General features: G+C 40.5%; 1 protein-coding gene across 1 annotated transcript in view; it reads right to left on the bottom strand.

The window, feature by feature from the left end:
* Positions 1-17,013, bottom strand: part of LOC135550950 (follistatin-related protein 4-like) — a 258,177-nt gene extending 241,164 nt beyond the window's left edge. The window contains exon 1 of the mRNA XM_064982240.1: positions 16,925-17,013. The gene's annotated coding sequence lies outside the window, so the exon portion shown is untranslated. The remainder of the gene's footprint in view (positions 1-16,924) is intronic.
* Positions 17,014-18,093: the final 1,080 nt, after the last annotated feature.

The following is an 18,093-nucleotide window of genomic DNA, read 5'->3' as shown; positions in this document are numbered from 1 at the left end:
ATTACAAGCATACCTATAATATAATACAGCCACCACTATGCTTGACAATATGGAGAGTGGTACTCAGTGATGTGTTGGATTTGCACCAAATATAACACTTTGTATTCAGGAAAAAAATTTATTGCTTTGCCATATTTTTTGCAGTATTAAGTTAGTGCCTTGTTGCAAACAGAATGCATGTTTTGGAATATTTGTATTTTGTACAAGCTTCCTTCTTTTCACTTTGTCAATTTGGTTAGAATTGTTGAGTATCTACAATGTTGTTGATAATACATCCACCTGACAGGTGTGGCATATCAAGAAGCTGATTAAACAGCATGATCATTACACAGGTGCACCTTGTGCGGAGGACAATAAAAGGTCACTCTAAAATGTACAATTTTGTTACGCAACACAATGCCACAGATGTCTCAAGTTTTGAGGGACCTTTTTTGAAAGCACCTGTATATGACCAAGCAACGTGACAAATCTCCACCATTTTGAAGTGTATCTGTAGTGGATTTTACAGCCCAGTTGCAAGCTATCTGCGTTAGTTTCTTAGACGATCGAGCTCTGTCAAGGGAAAAGCTGTTTTTTACATATTGTGTGTATTTATTTATTCAGAACACATTTACGATTGTTGGGAATGTCAATTATTGCATTCAAATACTTTTTTCAAAATACTTACCTTTATGTTCGCTTGCTGGACAGGTAAACACCCCTGAGTACTAAACTGTAAACCAATCAAAACTTGTGTACTGCTGATCAGGTCTGCCAATCACATTATCCATATCTAAGGTAGCTGGTGACAGAGTCCTAGATATCTGTCCGACGAACTGCTATCATGTAAAGTATTTTTTTAATGTGTAATCTAACTATTTAATCATAGACATGTGATACCATCAATGCAAGCTGTAAAATGACTCCCAGCTTAGATTACAACAACCAGCTAGCTTGCTAGTTAGCTAGCTAGTTACAACAAGTAGATGTGTTGCTAGCTAGCAGGAGCAGATTGTCGGTACAGGGAGCGTTTTTAGCTATCAGTTTATTCCAAGTAATAATTTAAGACTACAAAAAATCTATAGGACAAGTAGTGTAAAGCTAATACAGTCATCAAGGCAGGAACAAGTAATTGCATTCATGCTGACAAATAAGAAATGCCACATTGCCTGTCAATAGTTGGAATAAGATGATTGCAGAGCACCCTGCCTCAGACTGTAAGGATGTTCACTTTCTAGCTCACAAACTACATGCCTTTGCTGTAATTATTTGATTAATTATTGTATCTCACTTTTGTCTCACATTCAGCTCTCCTGTCCAGCTCCCAGAGATCATTGATCTGTCCAGTGATTATTTTACTATTGTAACATGCAGTGGGGAGAATTATATTGCCCCTGTCAGGAGCCCAGGCTTTTGCCATAGATGGTAGAGTTCTCATCTTGGACCACACAAGCTTCAGATTGCATTCTGCTAAGGCACTTGTCTCTCCCAACATTGGTGAGCTACATTGGTGACCAGGGTGGGATCCTTTCAATACGACTATGGGGCCGGGGTACACACACCCCTAGAAGAGGAGGAATACTGAAGCATGTGTTATGACAGTTTTACAGTCTCCATCAGAGGCCCAGGCTTTTGGCATAGATGGTAAAGCTCTCATTTCTGGACTGCAGCACTGTGCCCTCCACTGCACTTGATATACATTGACTGTTAGGTTACACTCTATTTATATGCTTCAAATACTGCCTGAGAGACACCTTTGCTATTTGTCTCTGTACTCAAATGGTGAAACACTATTTGTGATGGTGTTCTTTGTTTGAATGTATGTGCATGGACTGTACATTATGGAAAACATGTCTCACACTCAGTCATACTTAGTAGAATAAGGAATGGATTGGAAAGATTTTGGCATCATCAACTTTTAGAAGGTTAGTATGAAAGTTTTGAATTTAAACCCTCTGAAATATACTCATATTCACAGAACATTTAGTACATGAAACTCAAACATTCATTTCCCATCCACTATTTCTATAATGCCACAGGCACTTTATCATTATCCATACCTGATATTCCAATGACTCTAACATTATGCCCACCATGGTATTGGCCAGCTGCTATTTGAGATCTCATCTTGTTTAGAAACCAAACTCTGGTTAATTTATTGCAGAGCACAATGCACAACTGTTTTTAGAGAAGATTGTATTGCAAGGTATGCTATATGTGTAGGCTATGCCATGTGTATTGGCTAATATGCATATGCAGCTGTCATTTTTAAACCTTCATTCTAGCATACAGTACATAACACACAGAGCGCTTTCTTCCTACATGTTTGGGTTTCTATGCAAAGTATATGATTGATTGTTTCTTTAAGCCTGCAGCGAGATACTTGAAATTAGATATATAATCATGATTGATAAAACATGATTGATAAAACATTTGAATTCACTGACAGATAGCTAATGAAACACAAATGTACATTTACAGTAGCTGGCTAGGCTAGTCAAACTGTAACATTGGCTAGCTTTCAATAAAATGGCTAAATGGTCACCGGAGGTACCTCTTCATATGATCAAGACAATTCGTATTGCATGCTGCATATTTCAAGGGCACTCGAAAACAGATATGTATCTTATTTCAGTCTTTGGGAGCTATCTATATCTGTTCCTCTTCATCAGACAGCAGGTCGCGTTTTTAAGAGGCTGTGTTGAGATTGTAGATCACGAGGGGTGTGTACAGGTGTGTACTGATTGGTTACAAGTTTAGCAGTTCAGCAAATTTGCCTGAGCAGACAATGTTAAAATATAGAAAATGTGCAAGAATTGAAGGTGCCCAAATGTTTTATAATCATCATAAGAATGTTTTACTGTCATATACAAAAAAAATCTGATCATCCTCGATGGGGATCGATCAACATCACGTTTTTTCAGCTTCAGCCCACCACCTATGTGTAGCAAAGCACTGCCACAAAGCATTATATTTTACAAGGAATGCTGCAGAAGAAGCAAACTCCTTCATATGCAACTCTTTTGTCCGTGTGCTCGCACAGACACAAGGCTGTTTGGTGTACCCCAGCTGGTTAGTGGGCCTGCACACACAGCTGGCTGTTTAAACCTCTTTGAAAACAGCCTATACTATATTTTCCTCTATAAAAGATTATCTGAGCTTCATGCCATTGAACAAGTCACAGGAAGCATGATGTGCTCCTTTCATTGCCTTCCTTGTAGACAGAATAAAACAGGGTTGGGTGGATTACTTGAAACATTTACTAGCCTAATGTAAGTCTACTAATTCATGTATGAATAAATCAGAAACCTACACATATTCAATAGCCGAGAAGAAACAAAGAAATTTAAAGAAAGGTATTCATTTATTAATTTTAAGTATTTTAACCTGCTAATAATTCATTTTATTTAAATTTGCTCTAGCATCAAATGATCAATGATGAAATAAAAACATGTCATCCCCCACAAATGATGCAGCGCCCCCAGTTGGGCCAATTGAGATATTGTGTGACTAACACATTTCTGTTAATTACTATAGCTCCTGCCTTGGGCCAATCAGTGTAATTTTGTAAATGCTGGATTTCTATAGTGTCACGGCCCCTCCTCTGCAGTGAGGGGGCAGTTCCTCCTGCAGGCAGAGGAGGGTCATTAGTGATTGGAGTCACCTGGGCTCAGGGTATTTAAACTGCTGCTTCACTAATCTCTCTCTCTCTCTCTCTGCTCCTCCAGGTATGATTCTGTTTTGCTTGTTGCTTTGTAGTTTTGCATAGTTTTCACTCAGTCATTCACACACACAGATTCATGCATCCCTGCACTTTACATACACTTTACATTATGATACGTTCACACCTCATTCCTTTTTCTTTGTTTTAAGTTCATAGTTTTGGTTTACAATAAAGAACCTTTTTGATTGGCTTATACCTGTTGTTCGCGTCCCCTCATTTTTTCCACAGGCTATGAGCCGGCCTGTGACAATAGTAAGATGCATCATTCACCCAACTCTTGACAAGATCGGTCCAGTGCTGACTGATATATTGCTTGTGACTAATGTAGGAATGAACGGACGGAGACAGATCCACAGTCCCCTCCCCGATTTCATTGTGGGGGACAAATATGCGGTACGATAGTTCCTTGAAAAGTAGACTGAAACATAATTTGTTGGATAGGAGTTGCCATTAGAAAGGCACTGAGCCTTGTTCTGGCCGATCCCCTCGAACAACAGCAAGCTCTTCATCGATTGGAGGAGTATTAGACTACAAGTGATTGACACCAATATGTAATGTCTGACTGTAGCCAAAGCACCAGTTGCATTTTTTCAATATGAAAAGATGGAATGTGACTGACCTGCACAGGTAGGAAAGTGTCCAGATGACTGTGAGCTGATTGCCAAGTAGATTAGGTGTGAATGTTCTGAAAGATTATTCTAGATTCATCTGACAACTTTACCATGGACACCTGATGGGCCATCAGCAGAACAATAAATAATATCCCTAAATTGATGTTGGTCACCTGCTATTGTCTGCTTGATCAAAAGCAGCGTTGAGTAAGATTGAACAAAAAAAGAAATATATGGGATGTTTCAAACCGGATTAGTTTTTACAAACTGTCCCTGTAATTCTTTATTTTAGGTTTTTATTCTGGGCGTGAAGATATTTCAACATCATGTCTAGATGATAGGAAACAACAGAGGGAGCACCCCCCCTCTCCACATCGACGGGACAGCAGTGGAGAAGGTTGAAAGTTTGAAGTTACTCTGCGTACATATCACAGACAAACTGAAACGGTCCACCCACACAGACAGTGTGATGAAGGCGCAACAGCGCCTCTTCAACCTCAGTAGGCTGAAAAAATGTGACTTGTCACCTCAAACTCTCACAAATCTTTACAGATGCACAATTGAGAGCATCCAGTCGGGCTGTATCACCGCCTGGTACGGCAACTGCACCACCAACAAGCTCAGGGCTCTCCAGAGTGTGGTGCGGTCTGCAAAATGCATCACCAGGGGTAAACTACCTGCCCTCCAGGACACCTACAGCAACAGATGTCACAGGAAGACCAAAAATATCATCAAGGACAACAACCACCCGAGCCACTGCCTGTTCACTCCGCTTTCATCCAGAAAGCATGGTTAGTACAGGTGCATCAAAGCTGGGACCGAGAGACTGAAAAACAGCTTCTATCTCAAGGCCATCAGACTGTTAAACAGCCATCACTAACACAGAGAGACTGCTGCCTACATACAGACTTGAAATCATTGGCCACTCAAACAAATGGATCACTAGTCACTTTATTAATGCCACTTTAATAATGACATTTGCATATCTTGCATTACTCATTCCAGATGTACAGTATATACTGTATTTTATACCATCTATTGCATCTTGCCTATGCTGCTCGGTCAATGCTCATCCATATGTACATATTCTAATTCCATCCCTTACTTGGATATGTGTGTTAGGTAGTTGTTCTGGAATTGTTAGATTACTTGTTGATATTGCTGCACTGTCGGAACTAGAAGCACAAGCATTTGGCTACACTCACAATAACATCTGCTAACCATGTGCATGTGTCCAATAAAATTTGACTTGATTTGATAAAAAGTTACACTGGCATCTCGTGCTTGGCTTCCAAATATATACAGTGCCTTGCGAAAGTATTCGGCCCCCTTGAACTTTTGCAACCTTTTGCCACATTTCAGGCTTCAAACATAAAGATATAAAACTGTATTTTTTTGTGAAGAATCAACAACAAGTGGGACACGATCATGAAGTGGAACGACATTTATTGGATATTCCAAACTTTTTTAACAAATCAAAAACTGAAAAATTGGGCGTGCAAAATTATTCAGCCCCCTTAAGTTAATACTTTGTAGCGCCACCCTTTGCTGCGATTACAGCTGTAAGTCGCTTGGGGTATATCCCTATCAGTTTTGCACATCGAGAGCCTGACATTTTTTCCCATTCCTCCTTGCAAAACAGCTCGAGCTCAGTGAGGTTGGATGGAGAGCATTTGTGAACAGCAATTTTTCAGTTCTTTCCACAGATTCTCGATAGGATTCAGGTCTGGACTTTGACTTGGCCATTCTAACACCTGGATATGTTTATTTTTGAACCATTCCATTGTAGATTTTGCTTTATGTTTTGGATCATTGTCTTGTTGGAAGACAAATCTCCATCCCAGTCTCAGGTCTTTTGCAGACTCCATCAGGTTTTCTTCCAGAATGGTCCTGTATTTGGCTCCATCCATCTTCCCATCAATTTTAACCATCTTCCCTGTCCCTGCTGAAGAAAAGCAGGCCCAAACCATGATGCTGCCACCACCGTGTTTGACAGTGGGGATGGTGTGGTCCGGGTGATGAGCTGTGTTGCTTTTATGCCAAACATAACATTTTGCATTGTTGCCAAAAAGTTCAATTTTGGTTTCATCTGACCAGAGCACCTTCTTCCACATGTTTGGTGTGTCTCCCAGGTGGCTTGTGGCAAACTTTAAACAACAGTTTTTATGGATATCTTTAAGAAATGGCTTTCTTCTTGCCTCTCTTCCATAAAGGCCAGATTTGTGCAATATACGACTGATTGTTGTCCTATGGACAGAGTCTCCCACCTCAGCTGTAGATCTCTGCAGTTCATCCAGAGTGATCATGGGCCTCTTGGCTGCATCTCTGATCGGTCTTCTCCTTGCATGAGCTGAAAGTTTAGAGGGACGGCCAGGTCTTGGTAGATTTGCAGTGGTCTGATACTCCTTCCATTTCAATATTATCGCTTGCACAGTGCTCCTTGGGATGTTTAAAGCTTGGGAAATCTTTTTGTATCCAAATCCGCCTTAACCTTCTTCACAACAGTATCTCGGACCTGCCTGGTGTGTTCCTTGTTCTTCATGATGCTCTCTGCGCTTTTAACGGACCTCTGAGACTATCACAGTGCAGGTGCATTTATACGGAGACTTGATTACACACAGGTGGATTGTATTTATCATCATTAGTCATTTAGGTCAACATTGGATCATTCAGAGATCCTCACTGAACTTCTGGAGAGAGTTTGCCGCACTGAAAGTAAAGGGGCTGAATAATTTTGCACGCCCAATTTTTCAGTTTTTGATTTGTTAAAAAAGTTTGAAATATCCAATAAATGTCGTTCCACTTCATGATTGTGTCCCACTTGTTGTTGATTCTTCACAAAAAAATACAGTTTTATATCTTTACGTTTGAAGCCTGAAATGTCGCAAAGTTCAAGGGGGCCGAATACTTTCGCAAGGTACTGTATGTTATGTCCACATAATATTAAAATTGAAGAAGTGAGCTCATAATCATAGCAGGGCCAGCAGCATACCACTGTTGGCTTGCTTCTGAAGCTAAGCAGGGTTGATCCTGGTCAGTCCCTGGATGGGAGACCAGATGCTGCTGGAAGTGGTGTTGGAGGGCCAGTAGGAGGCACGCTTTCCTCTGGTCTAAAGAAAATATCCCTATCCCCCAGGGCAGTGATTGGGAACACTACTCTGTGTTGGGTGCTGTCTTTTGGACGGGATGTTAAACGGGTGTCCTGACTCTCTGAGGTCAATTAAAGATCCCATGGCACTTATCGTAACAGTAGGGGTGTTAACCCTGGGGTCCTGGCTAAATTCCCAATCTGGCCCTCAAACCATCACGGTCACCTAATAATCCCCAGTTTACAATTGGCTCATTCGTCCCCCTCCTCTCCCCTGTAACTATTTCCCAGGTCGTTGCTGTAAATGAGAAAGTGTTCTCAGTCAACTTACCTGGTAAAATAACAAATAAAAAATTAAAGGGGTGCTGAGGGCTCTGCACCAACCCCTGAAAAATGCTATGGTCATAATAACTATTTTAATGATCCATGGTAGATGTCCCTCCTAACGAAAAGGCCCCCATCCCACTGATGTGAGCTGCTGAACAGCGCACTTGCACTTGAGATGCATTTATGGATGAGTGAACTTGCCATTTTCCAAAACTTTTCAATGTAGGCCATTCATATGAAATTTGTGTGCAGGACTGTTTTAGATATTTATTTGTTCTAAGCATCAATTTATCAAAACATCAGGAGACCCTGAATTTTTCCAAAAATCTAGACTAGAATCTCCCACCATATAAAAGTGACTGACATGGCAGCGCTGATGTGAGTGAATAAATGTTGATTGGAAAAATGAGAAAGTCGATACATGTGACTTGATGGTGAGAGCCCACTCATAGATTGACATGCAGTCCCTTTAAAATCATAGGCTGTTTCCATTTCTATACAAGTAATTCTTACCAGTATTGGCCTTTTACCAGATCCGAATATTTTCGCATGAACTGTATAACTGCTCAAATTTCTGTAGGCTTTATTGACAATATTCTGCTCATGTGTAGAAATGTATTGTAGGCCCAAAACACAGCAGTACATGATTTAATGAAAAGCAACAAAACACTGTTTCACATTCTGTAGCCCTTTACACTCGTACCCGTATACAGGTTGAAAATGGCAGATTTGGGCACTAATAAGCTTCAAAATTGGAACGTGGTGGCTGTACAGTAATATGCTATACATGACGTCAGAGCTCTGGCTCTGTGCTTTCACAAGGCTGTATGGGTTTTGACTGACAGCCATTCTGAACTTGAGCACAGCACACGACAAGAAGTTGTCCCCGTCCCTCCGTCCTTCTAAATGGGTAACTTCTGCTAATTTTTTGTTGACTGGGTGAGGGAAATGTTGTAAATTACGAGGACTCCTGTGTATTTTGAAAGATGAGACATTGAGGATTATAATAAATACTGCTTTGATTGATGTCATACCAGCAAGCCAAACACCGTGAATCCAAATGTGCATAAAACTCATGTAATATACAGTGTCAATGTTTATGATCAGTATGTTTGATATTCAGTTACAAGATGAGATGGCTTTATACCCTGAACAAAAATATAAATGTTACATGCAACAATTTCAAAGATTTTACTGAGTTACAGTTCATATAAGGAAATCAGTTAATTTAAATAAATTCAATAGGCCCTAATCTATGGATTTCACATGACTGGGAATACAGATATGCATCTGTTGAAAACCAGCCAATATCTGGTGTGACCACCATTTACCTCCTGCAGTTAGACACATCTCCTTCACATAGAGTTGATCAGGCTGTTGATTGTGGCCTGTGGAATGTTGTCCCACTCCTCTTCAATGGCTGTGTGTAGTTGCTGGATATTGGCGGGAACTCGAACATGCTGTTGTACAAGTCGATCCAGAGCAACCCAAACATGCTCAATGAGTGACATGTCTGGTGAGTATCCAGGAATTGTGTACAGATCCTTGCGACATGGGACTGTGTATTATCCTTCTGAAACAAACATGAGGTGATGGTGGTGGATGAATGGCATGACAATGGGCCTTAGGATCTTGTCACGGTATCTCTGTGTATTCAAATTGCCATCAAAAAAATCCATTGTGTTCATTGTCCGTAGCTTATGCCTGCCCATACCATAACCCCACCGCCACCATGGGGCACTCTGTTCACAAAGCTGACATCAGTAAACCTCTCGCCCACAAGATGCCATCTGCCCGGTACAGTTGAAACCGGGATTCAACTGTGAAGAGCACACTTCTCCAGCGTGCCAGTGGACATCGAAGGTGAGCATTTGCCCACTGAAGTCGGTTACGACGCTGAACTGCAGTCAGGTCAAGACCCTGGTGAGCTTCCCTGAAATGGTTTCTGACAGTTTGTGCAGAACTTCTTCAGTTGTGCAAAACCAGAAAACCCTCAAAACTTGAGACGTCTGTGGCCTTGTGTTGTGTCACAAAACAGCACATTTTGGAGTGCCCTTTTATTGTCCCCAGCACAAGGTGCATATGTGTAATGACCATGCTGTTCAATCAGCTTCGGCACACCTGTCAGGTGGAAGGATTATCTTGGCAAAGGTGAAATTCTCAATAACAGGAAGTAAACAAATTTGTGCACAAAATTTGAGAGAAATACGTTTTTTGTGCATATGGAACATTTCTGGGATCTTTTATTTCAGCTCATGAAACATGTGACCAACAATTTACATGTTTCATTTATATGTTGGTTCAGTGCTTTGATGTCATAGAAATAAGCCAAACACCCGTAATGCCAAATGTGCACTTCACATTTCCACATCCTAAAACTCATGTCATATACAAGGTCAACGTTTATGATCACAATGTTTGATGTACAGTTACAAGATGACATGGTGTTATACCCTGGGTTGTCCTGAACAGAATGAGCCACAGTGCATACAGTGCGTTTGTTGTATTGTGAATCAAATTTGCTGCGAACCACGATTCTGAATGCACTCATAACATTATATGCACACCAAAATTACGATCTGCTTCTCTGAATTGCATTTTGAAAGCCTAACACCATAAAAATTGTATGTTTAATAATTTAGCTAGCCATGTTAGCAATAAAACAAGCTTTCAAATTATACACTTAAAGGCGGGGATGCAGGGCTCTGCTGTGATCCAAACAAAACAATTACAGGTGTGGTTGCTCTCGTCCCTCAACAGCTTGGAGCTCAAAAAGCACCTAAATAACCACGTGTCGTGTCCATCCACAGGTTTTATACGCATAGTCATACCGTGTAAAAAAAAATTACCACATCTGTGATGGAAACAGAAAGTTGCGGTAGAACTTTATAATTGCCAACAGATAATGTGTTAGTTCGATATTGTGGGATCTTTTAGTGTCTGTAAAATTAATTATGCGAGAAATGGCGGTGGAAAGTTAACTTGGAGTCACGCGATAATATGGTGTGTAGTCCTCTTACTACTACTCCGGAAACCATGCAGTTTATTAGACTACAGATGAAATAAATGATGATGACCACAGGTTGGTGAAACCGTGCAGTTTATTAGATTACAGATGAAATAAATGATGATGACCACAGGTTGGTGAAACCGTGCAGTTTATTAGATTACAGATGAAATAAATGATGATGACCACAGGTTGGTGAAACCGTGCAGTTTATTAGATTACAGATGAAATAAATGATGATGACCACAGGTTGGTGAAACCATGCAGTTTATTAGATTACAGATGAAATAAATGATGATGACCACAGGTTGGTGAAACCGTGCAGTTTATTAGACTACAGATGAAATAAATGATGATGACCACAGGTTGGTGAAACCATGCAGTTTATTAGACTACAGATGAAATAAATGATGATGACCACAGGTTGGTGAAACCATGCAGTTTATTAGACTACAGATGAAATAAATGATGATGACCACAGGTTGGTGAAACCATGCAGTTTATTAGATTACAGATGAAATAAATGATGATGACCACAGGGTGGTGAAAGCGCACGGTGATCTTCATGCTCCTTTCCAATAAGTATCGAGGGTCTTATTCTCGTGACATGATGATCGAATATTGACAACCATTTGACAAATTAAAAAATTCTCGCTCTTATCCATAATAATCTCATCATGTAGGATACCGTTAGAGTTTAACATGCGATGGAAACCGATTTATTTGGTACACGAAAATGTAAGCGAAAAAGTACATGTTGAGTGCACTATGTCATCATGCGGTGATTTTTATCGACCACATTTCCATTTGGTGAAAACATACCACTGGTGGGAGGGAAAATGCGCGTATTTTATTTATGCGGATTCTAGACTTTTCGCATGAAAATCATGTAAACCTAACGACAGTTGAATACCCTTCTTTGAGTCATAGGTACATTGAAAATACTTCAACTGTGTACACTTTGGAGAGGTGTGTGGCCACTTGGAGACACTAGTTAGTCCTCTCAATTAAACCCTTTAAAAACATGTTGTCTTATGTTGCACCAACCACACATATTCAAATCATGTTACTAAATATATGAGAATATTTTTCAGATTTGGTTATCATCAAATGCGGCGAAAGGTACAGTAAAAGTAAATTGCGCATAAAATCAACTGTGTAATGTTTGGATTCAGTCTTGTGTCAGGTGAATTGTTAATAACATTCTCATAAACACAAACGAGCAATAGGCCACAGCTCGCTTCACAGCTGCTTCCCGCCAAAATACCATGAAACTCGAGGTAGTGTAGCCCCCAGCGCTCTGTACGTAGCGTTGGACCCTATCTGGCGCGCTTTGCTTGTTGCTTTTGACGCCACAACAGCTCCGCCTCGATTTTGCCGCCCGCCGCCCTATTTCCATTGAAGTCAATGAGATCTTTGCCTGTGTAAGCGCCTTAACGCCAGCACTCTGAAACAGAGACAAGAATGGCAGTAAACCGGCAGTAACCAGATGGCCCATATCTTTCCCACAATGCTCCAGACACTAAAGCAGTGTATTGAACTTAAAGGGTTCTGTCCGAATACCCATACTTGCGTTCTATATAGTAGGCATTCAGGGACTGTGAAGAAAATGTAGCAGGCTTTAAATGCCCGGATGTCGTACTCATTTCGGGTTTTAATCTAATAGAATTTCCTGCAAACTATTGAGGAAGATAATCATTTTCGAGACCCACGTGTATTTGACGTTTATTGGGATGAACTAAGCGATGTCCGCTAGATGTGCAATCTGCAAAGTCAAAACTGTCTATATCGTAAAATTGTATATAAACAAAATGAGTTTAGGGATTCCGGTTAGCAGTGTGATTAAGTTTAGGGTTAAGATTAGGTTTAAAATCAGATTTTATGACTTTGTGGCTGTGCCAGGTAGTGCAGAGCTGCCTCCAGAACAAGATTCCTGACGAAAAACACTAATCTGCGTATGACAACAGCTGATAATCAATTGAGGGTACGAGCTGTTCCAAAATGAACGATTGGAGGGAATCAACGCAATTGCGCATTAAATGACCCATTCTGAGTAGGATGGGTTTATGCTGAGATTTGTTGCTTACTGCCTTCGTGTTTTACTAAACAGTACGTTCTAAATAGTATGTAGTACGATTTGTACACAGTATGCAATTTAAATAAGTAATAGGCAAGCAAGATTGTTGACACTGCCCATGACTGCATGCTGACAGGCCTGTACCAGCAAGGCCTATACCAGCAAGGCCTATACCAGCAGCCCTGATGGGTGTATTGTTTCATGTTATTACTCAATATGCTGAGTAATGTTTACAACAATGCAAAATCTAATTTGGTCATCATCATAGTTTAGAATTGTTTGAAGCAAAAATATATAAGCAAATTCTCCAAGTAACTCAATTTTCACATCTAACAGCACACAGATAACCACTAAATGACACACTTGCTATCCAACATCATTTGAGAGTCAAGCACTTCTAATCCTAGGAACTAGGATTCTCAGTAGCTAGCGACTAGCCTTTCTGGGAGACCTTACAATTAATTATTGTCTGACAATTTCTCTTGTCCCCGCTCTATCTCTATAGAACAGAGACTCAGAGCTCGAGGGCCCAGAAAATAATAAGACAGAACCTACTCCCTTCCATAGAAGACACCTGCCTACTTCGCTGGAGAGAGGGCCTCTCTGCTCTCGTGGCTGACATTGCCTTTCCTTTGACAAGATTCTGTGACCAGGTCTATAGCCTAAGGGTGTTAAAGCTCACATACAGCTTGTCAGCTAGTGAGAGATACACACCGTGACCTGTTAAAGCCAGAGAAGTAGAAAACCCCCACAGGATATTACACGACTTCAAGACGAAAGGAGTACAGCAATAACGTACTACCGGGTGGTCTTGTCTTGCAGATCAAGTAGTTGCACTTGCTGATATTCTGATATGCCAGTGAAATTCAAGTGAAACTGGCATAGGAGAAGTGCAGCTCTCTCTCTCTCTCTCTCCCTCTCTCCCTCTCTCTCTCTCTCTCCCTCTCTCCCTCTTCCTCTCCCTCTCTCTCTCCCTCCCTCTCCCTCTCTCTCTCTCTCCCTCTCCCTCTCCCTCTCCCTCTCCCTCTCTCTCTCTCTCCCTCTCTTTCTCTCTCTCTCTCTCTCTCTCTCTCTTACATATGAATTTAAGCAACCGATCACAATCCTCCTACACTGCTCTCATCTGATTCTGTGATTCAGACAGCAAGCCAGCCACACAGCACTATTTGTTCCAATAGTATTGGCCATGCACTGAGCTCAAACCGCTGGCTCTAAATGTAATGCAGTAGAAAAGGTCATTTCAAAAGTTCAACAAAAGTGATCAGAATGTCAAGTGAAGAACCAGCGAGCCATTCACCATACATTGGACCCAGTGCGCTTAGGAAAACGCAATAAACGCAAAGAACATCTAATATTGGTCTCTTATGTTTCAGAGTCTTACTTATTATAGCCATGAGAAGTAATAATGTTGAAGTCTCATTATTTTGAAGCTTTCAATATATTCTCAATACAATGTCGTACAGTAGCTAAGCCATTCAGTTTTTATTAAATCTGTTGTTAACGTCATTTCATAAGTTAAGTAAACAAGTCGTCTTGTCTGGTTGACTCAGTAAGACATTTTTGATCTGCTGGTGCACACTGTGGGTAGTGAGTCACCCATAATTTCATGTTAATATCATGTTTCTATATCGGTGCGTGAGTCAATAGATTAGTCATGTAAATGTATTATACAAACACATTTATTGCACATTAGCAATGATCAGTGATTTGAATTATATTACATGCAACTATGTATGTTTCTGTTGTAGACTTAAAAGCACTATAGCCCAAAAAATAAATATATATGTATTATTGTTGCATTCTTTTTTGTTGTCAACTGAGAGATATAGTAGCATAGACCTAACTACATTGGATAACGATATTGGTTGCATATTGATTTGATTAGAAGGATTTCAATAACAATCAGGTTAAGTAAATCAGTTTCCACTCCAGAAGAATAGCAAATGCAAATAGAAAAATAAATGCTGCTACATTTGCATTCAAAGGTACTCTCACAAATATGTCCCATCTGTCAAACTAAGTGCTCTAGCAACAACATGGTATTACAGGAGCAGTGAACAGAAACAGTGACTGGCAAAACAAATCACAAAAAAGAAGCAATTCTTCAAATGTAACACCCACTCTTCATTTAAGCTTCGCATCATGCTACCAACAATGATCAATAACAGAGTAGCATCATACTATTTTCTAGTTCTAGTTCTAATCAGCTAGCGACTAGCCTTTCCGGGCGGCAGGGTAGCCTAGTGGTTGGAGTGTTGGACTCGTAACCGGAAGGATGCAAGTTCAAACCCCTGGGCTGACAAGGTACAAATCTGTCACTCTGCCCCTGAACAGGCAGTTAACCCACTGTTCCTAGGCCGTCATTGAAAATAAGAATGTGTTCTTAACTGACTTGACTAGTTAAATAAAGGTAAAAAAAAAAAATCGAAGGCCTCCATTCCCTCTGCAGAACTGTACCACAAAAATAACGGCACATGTTCCCCACTGCAGTAAGAAAACACCTTTGAGGTAATCAGATAATTAAATCCGGGGATAATAAAGACTCAGAAGAAATCAGAGAGCCTGTCCGAGGAAAATAAAGGACAGTTTAATGTATCTCTATGAATGTAATGCCTGGAAAGGAGCTTAACTTCCACTCGTGTTGGAGGACAGGAATATAAGTCTGTATGAGTCATTATATCCTATTTTCCATGGAACTGCAACGGTAGTAATCTATGGAACACGGAGCCATAATGTCAGTTAATAAGTTATTGACACGAATAGATTTTCAGCCGCAACAAACAGTCAGCAAGTCAGTCACTTCGTAATGCAGTTTAAGTTGTGCTATAGGCTACGAACACTGGGAATATAGATAGGGGTAAAGAAAATACAGCAGCGTAGCGAGCATCTCCTTGCACATTTTCTGAGACACCGTGCAGAAATGACAGGTTACAAGGTTACAGGTCGTCATTCAATCGTATAGGGCTCTAAATTAGTTGTAGGTAGTTGCAGGCAGGCATGTCGTGTTCTGAATGCTGAACTTATTTTTGAAATGAAAGGAGATCCACCCACGGTGTATGCGGTGACTGAAAGAAACCCGTAGGAGTGAATGGACTTATTTCAGCACCATGGACAGCTCCATTGTTACCGCTATACAGTGCGCAAAAGTCATTCCTACACACCATAGCCATACACGTTGCTATACGCTGTTTTCTCACATGTTTCCAACTTCTCAGCTACAAGCTATAGCCTACAGGCTGACTGTAAAATTAGAGTGGTTTTGGAGAGTGTACAGAATGTATGGCCACACGGATTTGCCGCTGCCTCGGTGCGCAAGACCCGTGCCTTTCTCCTGTTCAGGAATTTCACCATGCACGTCTCAGGATTCACCTCCAAATGAACACAAATACAGTAGAGCTGCCGACTGTTTCAGGAGAGTCCATCGTGCCCTGCCAATGAGTCACACTACGGACCTAGGATTCAGAAATGTGGCTGCGTGTCCCGTTGATCTTATTTTAGTACAATGCTGACCACATCCAGGGCATCTAAAAAGAATTCAGTGACAGAGAAAAACCGGGCCAGTATAACCTCTCCCGGCCGGAACATGTTTCTGTGAAACTGTGTGAAAATAAATCAAATCTGTGTTGATAGCCTAAGTTAAAACATAAACCGTTAAGAAAGCCGCAGTAGTAGAAGCATATCTGACAGACTATAATAATATTGGTAACGTATGCTAGTCAACCTAAAACGAACGTGTTATTAACTATAAAAGCTGCTGTGTCCGAGGAGAATAGTCTACCCCAACATTTATAATGGTATGGTATTATAGTACCATTAATGTCATTGACATCCCACCCATGTGTTGAGAATAACATTTAAATGGGTTAAAATCTATTTTTGTGACAGGGAATGTTGGAGTAGCCTATACTGCATAATTAATACACATTTTCTCAATTATTCAGAAAACTGATTAAAAAATCCTGTCGCATTTGTCTTCTTCATTCATTAGTTGTCTTATCCAATCACACGCATATATTACCAAACGCCCAGATAACACGCAACATATAAGCATCCCTAAATTATCAAACAAGTATTGTCAATTTCTCTCATTCAAACACAATTGCCTTCTTACCTGTCGTATTCCACTTGCGATGAAAAATAAATATGCCAGCAAATATGCCACGACAGATGTACGATTCAGTGTATGGTGCGCAACGACTTTCTTAGTTCCAGCCTCAGCCCGGTTGCAGATGAGTCTCGTGTGTGACGGGCTTTATTGAATTAGGCTCGCGAATAAGCATGCGTTGGATGTTCCCACTTCTAGCAGCGGTGCTCCATTCTCCAGCTCTGAGTGCCTCTCACTACCGGTTTGCCCTATTTCAACGGCTTCAGTCTACACTTCTTTTGACGTCACCCGCTGCATACAAATATCTGCAGACTCCGCGCCACGAGCGACACTTGTGTCCACGTTTCCGTGGCATGTTTGACCTGTGAACCCCAACTGGGCAGGTAGCCACGGAAAATGAAAAACTGTTTTATAATAATCGTTAAGGGGCTTGCTCATACATTATTATGCCAAGTCTTACAATGCATTATAATGCCAACATAAGGTCGGCCTATTCCTCCTCTCAGTGTTAAAGTTACTAATGTGTTCACTTAGTTAATATCATCATTCTACTTACATGAACTTGCTTTTATTTGTTCAACATGGCAAACAGTACTGTCATTACATTGGTAGACATGCACTGTCATTGATATGGCAGGCTTTTTTCTCTACCCTGTTATAGCAGTGCCAAATCTGTCAGCACAGACCCTTATTAAATTACTGCATCAATGGCTAATCAACATAATGCTATTACTTTTCAAAAGCTATTAGATGCCAGGGACAGATGCTTTGCCATATCAGAACACATTTCAGAAATGATACATTATAGTCCAGACAATCTGTCAGGATACAATTAATTATGAACATTAATTTTACAGCAGTCTACCTAATGTCCATCAGTAACGTCAGGTGTTTCCATGGTTAAATGGTTAAGGGTAGCCTAGTGGTTAGAGCGTTGGACTAGTAACAGAAAGGTTGCAAGTTCAAATCCCGGACAAGGTACAAATCTGTTGTTCTGCCCCTGAACAGGCAGTTAACCCACTGTTCCTAGGCCCTCATTGAAAATAAGAATTTGTTCTTAACTGACTTGCCTAGTTAAATAAAGGTTAAAAAAAAAATATATATATATATATATATATATTATTCTGTTACAAAACTTTGAATCTGCACAGTTTTTCCAGTGTTCCAAAACAAAA

This window comes from Oncorhynchus masou, chromosome 12 (genome assembly GCF_036934945.1).
Source record: "Oncorhynchus masou masou isolate Uvic2021 chromosome 12, UVic_Omas_1.1, whole genome shotgun sequence".
Lineage (NCBI taxonomy): Eukaryota > Metazoa > Chordata > Actinopteri > Salmoniformes > Salmonidae > Oncorhynchus > Oncorhynchus masou.
This window is presented reverse-complemented; position numbering and strand designations above follow the sequence as displayed.